Source organism: Schistocerca serialis, chromosome 6 (genome assembly GCF_023864345.2).
Source record: "Schistocerca serialis cubense isolate TAMUIC-IGC-003099 chromosome 6, iqSchSeri2.2, whole genome shotgun sequence".
NCBI lineage: Eukaryota > Metazoa > Arthropoda > Insecta > Orthoptera > Acrididae > Schistocerca > Schistocerca serialis.
Genome location: NC_064643.1, coordinates 763,287,138 through 763,296,306, shown reverse-complemented (window position 1 = coordinate 763,296,306; position 9,169 = coordinate 763,287,138).

Here is a 9,169-nt window from a genome sequence, read left to right as displayed (position 1 = left end):
TCCACATACGTCAGACGCTACACTACATATACTCTACTACTTTCTGGGTTGAAAGGATACTGTACTTCATGCTGTACTCTATCTTCCTGGCTTTCTCTGCGCTTAGCACCTCTCTTCACACTCTCTTTCTTCCTCTTTCCTTCCTGTGCCGGGCGCTCATAACCTCGCTGTTGCGCGCCCTAAAACACTAATAAACATCCTCATCCTCGTCCTCGTTTTCCTGTGACACGCCTGTAATCACATCTGGGCAACCCTTAAATGGCCGTAACCGTCCAACGTGTACTACCGTTGTTCTAGTTGGCAGCTGAAGCTCAGCATTAACGGGAATGTGGTTTCAACAACATGGTATGACCCTTTATACCTCGCGAGGAACTTCTTCGTTCTCCCTTTTTGCGTATAGGGGCTGGACAGCAGCCATTGACCCACTTCATACTGCGGTAAGCTTCCTTTCTGCTTTACTGCGTTTTCCTGCCTATCCCAAGCCTTTGTATTCGCCCCAGTTTATACTGCGGTAAATTTACTTTCCGCTTTACTGCGTCTTCCTGCCTTTCCAAGGCCTTTGTATTCACATTTTGTACCCGTTTCCAAACATCCCGAATTGTTCTCGCGAATTGACGTACAGATCCACCGGTCCTTCCTTTTTGTAGCTTTACTAAATCAAACAGTGACGGCTTTTTTCGCCCGTACACTACCTCATATGGAGACAAACCGGTATTCGTATGGATTTTTGCATTGTATGCGCATACAATATGCGTCAAATACTCGTCCCACTGATGGTGATGAGAATCCACATAAAAACTCAGCATCTGACCCATTGTTCTGTGTACCCGTTCTGTTCTTCCGTAGGCCTGTGGATGCAACACGCTCGTCCTCAACTTCTATACGTTCAACAATTTACACAGCTCGTTCATTAAATCCGACATGAAGTTGTCCCCTTGGTCGGTAATTATTGTTTCTAGTACACCAAACTTCAAAATCCAGTTGTTTACTAACGCTTGCGCTACCATTTCTGCCTGATGATTTGGCATAGCCACCATTTCCACATACCATTAAAAATGGTCTCTTATTGTGGGAACGAATCTGTTCCCCGATGGTGCGGCCTAAAAGATCCTAAGACATCAATTCCGAGCAAAGGTAATGGACATGTTACCTCCGGTAATCGTTGCAGCTGAATCTGTTTCCGACTCGGAATCTGCTCTCTGCGCATATGGTATAAAACTCTTGACATATTGATCCACATCTCCTTTCCTACCTCTCCATCAATACCTCTCCCCCACTCTCCTATTCGTCGCCCTACACACGCCATGACCGGCTAACACGTGATCATTTGCTTCCTTTAAAACTTCATCCCTGAACTTCGCTGGCACTAATACTCTTGACCCTAACTTCCTTTCCCTACACAGAAGACCGTCATGCATATTAAATTGTGGCTGTGTCCGAAGCAATTTACAATCGTTGTCCGCGTCCTGTAATTTTTGCCTTACTACTAGGTCATAACCTATGACTTCTACTTTTGCCGCCTTCTTTCTTTAGTGCATCCTCATTACCGTGCTTCTTCCCAGGCTTGTGCACCACCTCGTAGTCGAATTCACTAAGCCTCACAGTCCATCTAGCGAGTCTAGTGGGTGGATCCTTCAACCCTAACAACCACTTCAATGCAGCATGCTCTGTCACTACCTGAAATCTTCTCCCATATAAATAACATTTAAAATATGTGATTCCATAGATAACGCCAAGCATCACCCTCTCTGTTGTAGAGTAATTCTTCTCTGCTGCGTTCAACTGCCTAGGCGCATAGGCTACAGGATTTTCTTTCCCATAAATTTCCTGACTAAGAACACACCCTAAAGCTTGATTCGATGCATCGCATGCTAATATAATCTCCTTTTCAAACTCTCGAAACACAAGCACCGGACTTGATGTTAACACTTCTTTCAGTTGGTCAAACGCTTTCTGACACTCTTCTGTCCACTCATATTTCACACCCTTCCGTAACAATCGCGTCAACGGCTGTGCTAAATCCGCAAAAACCTTCACGAACTTTCGATAGAAATTGCAGATTCCGATAAATGGCTGCACTTCCTTAACTGTTTTCGGTTCCTGAAAATCCCTTGCAGCTTGTACCACCCTCGGATCTGTTCGCACTCCGTCCTTACTGATAATATGACCCAAATATTTAACTTCTTCTAATGCAAAATGACACTTCTCTAGGCTCAATGTCGAACGAGCTGCTCTTAACCTCATAAAGACTTCCCTTAACCGCTGTCTCTGTTGCTCCATACTACTTGAAAACACTATAATGTCATCCAAATAGACAAGATACTGTCGCGGTTTCAAACCCCTCAAGACACTGTCTAGCAACATCTGGAACGTTGCCGGAGCGTTTTTCAAACCGAATGGCATTCTAATGTACTGGTAATGGCCTCCAGGTGTAGAGAAAGCAGTTTTTGGACGATCCTCTGGAGCCACCTGTAACTGATGATAACCACTCGTCGAATACATCGTAGAAAAGTACTGGCACTGTCCTGAGTGATCCACAGTCTCCGATATGTTTGGAATGGGGTATGCGTCCGTTACTGTCTTATTATTGAGGTGTCGGCAGTCACAACAGAACCTGTATTTCTTAGTTCTATCCATAGATTTTTAGGCACAACAATGCCTGCTCCCCAGCGACAATTACTATGCTCTATAATACCGACCGCAAGCTGCTGATCAATGAAATACACCACAATTCACTGCAAATATCTCGGTATTCTGTATGGTTTACGGTAAACAGATGCTTCATTCCCTGTTGGTATCCTATGTTGAACTAATGGAGTTGCTGGCAACGGACCTTGTGGAAAAAACAAATCCTTAAATTCCCACAATAATTCTTCCATATGCTCTCTTTCTCCTCCTTTTAAATGCTTAATTCTGTCACGCCATGCAGTTCTATCGGCAGTTAGTGGTTGGTCGCTTCGCCCACCTTCCGAACACCAGTCTTCGTCATCTGGCACATCCAAATTTGATACTAAAACTCCTTTCCTCAAATTCGCGCCTACAGCGCTAAAGTTATCCATGTTTACGGGAACTACTCGCCCCTTGTTCCCGTCCTCTACACGTACAACACTAAGTTTCGCAAAACATCCCAGTGAACGCAAAACTACATTATCCTCCAATGGTTCCAAAACATGTACTGTACCCACATGTAGATTCGACTCCACACTTACCGTAAGTGATTTCCCGGTGCCACTAGACACACACTCATGCGAATTAAGCCTTAATGCTAATGTACGCGGTTCAATTGGTTTGTTCATTACGATGAACGCCCCTCGCGACAGCTCTGCATTGACAACAGTTTCCCCTAGCGGAAATAACATTCTACCACGTTCCACAGTTCGTTATCCAAGTACAATTTTGGCATGATGTTGATGCAAGAAATCTACTCCTAGGATCATGATACTACCTCCATGCATGCATTAAATCGAGTTTTCCCTATGCGAAAGTCAACTGTCACTGATCCCAAAGGTGTAACCTCCTTATCCCCCACTCCACGTAACCTACAACGTGGTGGGTCTAACTTCTTTCGTCCCATTATATTCTTAATAGCCACTGATCAGATGTGGTTTCCGCTCACTTCTAGATGTTAATTCATTTCTCAACTGCATATTGTCCTCTGTCAAATGTGCTATTTTTCGATCAAAACCCGCACCGCTTCTGGTTCTGACACATCTTGCGTCCTTGACTCTGCCATTCGATTGCTTTCGTTCTCAGTTAGTCGTTTTGTTTGGGGAATAAGTACAAGAATAATCTGACTTCCTACAGCTCCTTATCGTCATACTCAGTATCATCATAAACCAATACAAAAGTTGTAACATCCCCTTAGAAAAATTAGTGAATTATTGTGCTGGTAAACCTCTTACGTTATTTGATTTTCAAACAGCTGAGCAAAGCTGAACATACTCAGACAATTCTCTCTTTACTTATTCCGATCAACACTAAACTGACACACAATATTTTTAGTGCAACGCAATCTGACTTTCAATAATCCCTACAAAAGAATGGCCCTGACTAACAATAACCTATACCTTTCATGAATCACTTACCTCACAAAAATCTTCGTCACTTAAACTACTGCAATACAGCCTTCGCCAATACTGCCAGCTAAACAAAAGATTGTAACTACTGAAGGCACTAAATACTCATAGGCATAGTTAGCAAATGAAAGATTTTGGTAGAGAAAAAACAATGTATTTGAAGTGTCGGCAGAAGTGCCAACACCGTGTTGTTTGAGGAAGCCGAAATGCACGCTATAAGCTCACGCAGGATGGCGTGAGGTCTGAAACAGGATACGTAATGAATGCTATAAAGAAAAGTACGTAGCTTCTGGAATACTTAACTTTAATCCACATTTGTAGAACATCGCTCTTGATGATACATGTTATAACCACAATATATATAGCAAAGGATTATGGCGCCTTGCTAGGTCGTAGCAATTGTAGCTGAAGGCTATGCTAACTATCGTCTCGGCAAATGAGAGCGTAGTTGTCAGTGAACTGTAGCTATGAACGTCGGCTGTACAACTGGGGCGAGTGCTAGTAAGTCTCTCTAGACCTGCCGTGTGGTGGCGCTCGGTCTGCGATCACTGACAGTGGCGACACGCGGGTCCGACATGTTCTAATGGACCGCGGCCGATTTAAAGCTACCACCTATCAAGTGTGGTGTCTGGCGGTGACACCACAGTATTTACCTTAATAATGTTCAAAAATCATCATATATCAGTTCATGATTTCCAATATTACAAATTTACTCTTTCTGATGGACACACATCCAGATCGTCCGCTCTCAAAATTCTGCCATCTTTCCACATCCACCAGTGCTGGCGGCTCGCCTCCAACTGCGCAATGCTACACGCTATTCACATCCAGCTGCCAAACATTGCAATAGCAAAATATTCCAACAATGCAAACTAGCCACAGACTTCACACAGCACAGTCAGTGATTTTCATATAGAACGCTACGTGGCGTTACCAACATAAAAACCTAAACAGCCTACTTACAAATTAATCAAACGCCACGAAAAAAAAAAATCTTACTGGCCCAAATACACTAACACTTACTCTGACGACAAAGAATACTATCTCTACGCTAAACATCTACTAATGTGGCTCTTGCCATGAGCCATACTAAAAAAACAAAAAAGAAAGAAAACACCCAACACTCAAAAGAACAATTCTGACAGCATGTAATGTCTCTTGCAGCGGTCTCTCCGCGATATTTTCAGAAATTTTTATAAATTATATAACTCAGTACATATCTCGAAATATCTGTTATAATCTTACTGATTCCTAAACTTTAATATACGATGATTATCAAAGCAAAGGAGTTTCAAGCCCTATTATTCCTTGGAGCGTGCATTTGCTCCATGGAATAGCTTTTCTGCTATCTGTGTGTTCTCTTACGAAAAGAGGGTTTCAGATCTTGCCGACTAGCCGTGAAAGAACGAAGATGTATATGTATGTATTGTTGAGCTAGTCGCCATCTTGATGAGATTCTATATGAGAAGGAATTTACTACATGAGCTAAACTAAAGTAAGTGTGTTCGCGTATTATTTAACCGATTATTATTGACAGTGTCTGCTTACTATGCTATGTTGCACGGGATCAGTGGGGAATGTCTGATTTACACTGGACGAACCTGCCGTTTTGTACGCTCAAGATATCCAGTTCATTACTTTCAATAAATGGGCTAACAGGATCTTACCAGCAGATCTGCGGTCTTCCCCATGTGATCACCGAAAGTTAATAATTATTACAAATGTTTTTAGGAGATCGACTGACAATTTTCGTCACACCGAGACTTCGAAATTGCTTCACTGCCTTATGGAATTTAAGTTAAGCTCAATTTCATCAGGATAGAGTAGTGTTGAACTGTGTGAATATGATAAGCCTGCTTTGTGAATGAAAATTCCCTTAATATACGCATGTTTTTTACTATCCTGATCAGTGAAGCTAAATCAGGCCGGTGTGAGAGGGGTTTTTAAATTTCAGATCGCAAAAAAAATATTAGAAGCACTCACCACATCTTGTGACTGTACTGCAGGTGGTGGGCTTGAACGTCGTACTGGACAGACCATGTCCGCCATTCTGACACCAAATGTGGCACATTGAAACTCGGCAAGAGCTTTCCAAATGATTTATTTGTTGCCACTACAGTGCTCTGTTTTCAGTATGTGACCGATAATTTTTTACTGTCACAGCTGCCACATAATACAGCTGGTTATCGATATCGGTCCTTATTGGTCATCTTCAGGTATTTGCAGGTCAGTTACAGTGCAGTTCGCCAACTTGGTCGCTGCATATCGTGGCCCCGACGTCGGTATTTTAAAGCTGAGGCAGGCGGGGCGGTTACGTCAGGCGTTAATGGTACCAGGTAACTTTCTGTTAAACTTTATCGTGGTAAATGGTCACTGGAAATGCACAGAGTTGAGAGACTACCTTCGAAATGAGCAACTACGAGAACAATTTCTTTTGCTCTTTCTGAATTAGTTATCTTTGTATAAATTAAGTATAAGCGCCTTTGCAACAATTTATCTTTACCAAGCCGATTTATGGAGGGAGATGCCGCAGTGGTTAGCGCACTGGACTCGCATTCGGGAAGACGACGGTTCAATCCCGCGTCCGGCCATCGCGATTTAGGTTTTCCGTGGTTTCCCTAAATCGCTTCAGGAAAATACCGGTTCCGATCACCTATCATTTGGCACGTGGCTAAAAACTCAAGGGGAACCTTATAAGCCTGAGGGCGCCTATGAATGACAGTGAGCAAGCGTACTACGCTCTGCAGCTTTCTGTAGGCAACGATTCGATGACTTACTCATTCACTGTACGGATAATGACACTGAATGATTCTCACAGAAGGGCCAGCCCCGCCCCGGGGGCTCTCGATCACTAGCCTCAGGAATTTTCTTCGGTGGTATGAGAAAGTGAGCTTCTCCCATATAGGGTTAGTGGGGCGGGGAGTTTTTCTTGCCTTAACATGCAGGTGCGCAGGTCGCTGGTTCGACCCTCTGAGGCCAACTTGGGGTCTGTAGCCAGCCAGTGGCAAGCCACTCGATGGCTCGCTACCGTGGTCAGTCTTGTTGGCTCCCAACACATGCCAGCGGTAGACACCGGGCTTCCTCAAACCCAAGCCATCCTTCACTGAGCCAAGCAGAGCTCTAGCCTTCGCTGGTGGACGGAATACACTTTTAATATCAAATCTCTTTAGCATTCTTCCGATTTTCGAAGATGTAATCCCCACGAAAGGTAGGAACGGCACCAATTTGCTTGTATCTTCTGTTGGTTCCCGTGAAGGTCCAACCCGTAGAGCACTACGGATCTGATTGTTGGTATAACCATTCTGCTTGACACTGTCATCTCGGTCTGTGTGACAGGGCCCCGCAATGGTGATGAAGCACCCCAGCGGCCTGTGCAATACAATGCTGTGTCGTGCCGGCCCTGTACGCCAGCTGCAGAGTTCCGATTACGTCAGGATGGCTGCGCCAACAGCCGACTCGGCACCCACCATCTGCGTTGACTCCGCGCTGCTCTGCTGGGACCCGTAGGCCAGCCCCGCTGCTGCTTCTTCGCCACTGGTATAGCTGAGAACTCGGCGGCAACGACCGCTCGCGATCTGGCTTCCGAATCTGTGGCCCTCGCCTCGGGAGTCTCCAGGGTGTGTCAGCAGCCGAGACGACTGCCCGTGGTAGCGAGCCGAAGAGTGACCCGTCGATAGCTGGCTGCGGACCCCGCGTCGGCCTCAGAGGGTCGAACCAACGACCCGCCGTGGACTGGGACACTGTCGCCCCCTCTGTTGCTGCGTGTAGGCTGACGGTGTGACACGCCTCGCCGTCCAGGATAGCTGCCACATTTGAATGACACTCGTTGGAAAACAACACCTATTTATACTCGACTGTGCACCTCTGCTTCGCTATCGCACTGCTTCACGTCATGTACGCATAACACTTACGTTGACCAGTGGCCCTCTTCTGCCTGTGACTTACGCCATGGAAACTGCTGTGTGCGCCCTCTCCGGCATTTCTACGCCCCTGTGGCCTCTATTTGCCTCGCAGCTGCTGGTATGCGTAACTTACTGCAATGCAGCCCGCACCTGGCGCTCCAATTATCGCAAAAAACTAACTTTCCGTATATTAGAACAAACAAGCCCTCGGTCACAAATTTTAAGCCAAACTGACCAGGTTTCGACGCTACTATGAGCGTCGTCTTCAGAATTAAACTAACTGTTCTAAAACATATTAGCTATATAATAGATTAAGAAAATTAAAGTTTGTACTGACTGGAAAGAGTTGCAGTACTTACAAGTCACATTTTAAAAAATCTAAGCCAGAATGGCGACGTCATGAATAGTTATAAATAAGATGGCGAGCCGCTAAGAGCTGCTCGTACCTGAGTGAACGGGGGTTGCAACTTTCTCTATCCTAAACGGTGGTGCCGCTACAATATGCACAATCGTCTTACAGATACTTAAGGCCTTCTTAAGAGAGACTGCCATCGTGATGTTTCTGTAGTAAGTTGAATTTAATTTGTATTATTTGAATATTTTAATTGCGTTTCCCATTAGTTTATTGAACACAACAGTAATCATCACAAAGAAATTAATCAGCGAGAGTATATTGTTTCGCAATATCTAAAAGAATCTGACAATTCCAAAGTAGTTCACAAAATTCTACGCCTGTAGAAACCTACTGGTTCTAACGGTGTAATTAAACCAGTGTAGTTTGAAGAGCATTTTCGTGTAGAAATGAATTGCCTTGATGGTTGATCATTCAAGAGCGGGAAAGGTAAAGTTTTTCGAGTATATGATCAGAGGGACAAGTGGCTGAGAGATGACTTCCCTATCAGTCTCCTGGACAGTTTTGTTTCTCAAAACATAGTCCATTACAAGGCAGTAACACACTCATGTAGTTTTGTCGGTCGATTTTCTTACACTGCGACCGAAAGGTGTCTCAGTTATTGGCAACAGCTTCCAGCTGTGGTGGATACACCAGTGGGAAAGAATTCGTAGTGAAAAAGACACTTTTGGAGCTAACAGATGTAAAATATTATGTTCACACTGCTCTTTGCTCGAATTTACGATTTTTGATAGCATTTCTGCTTAGGAAGTTAACGATAAAGGCATCATAACTCGTCA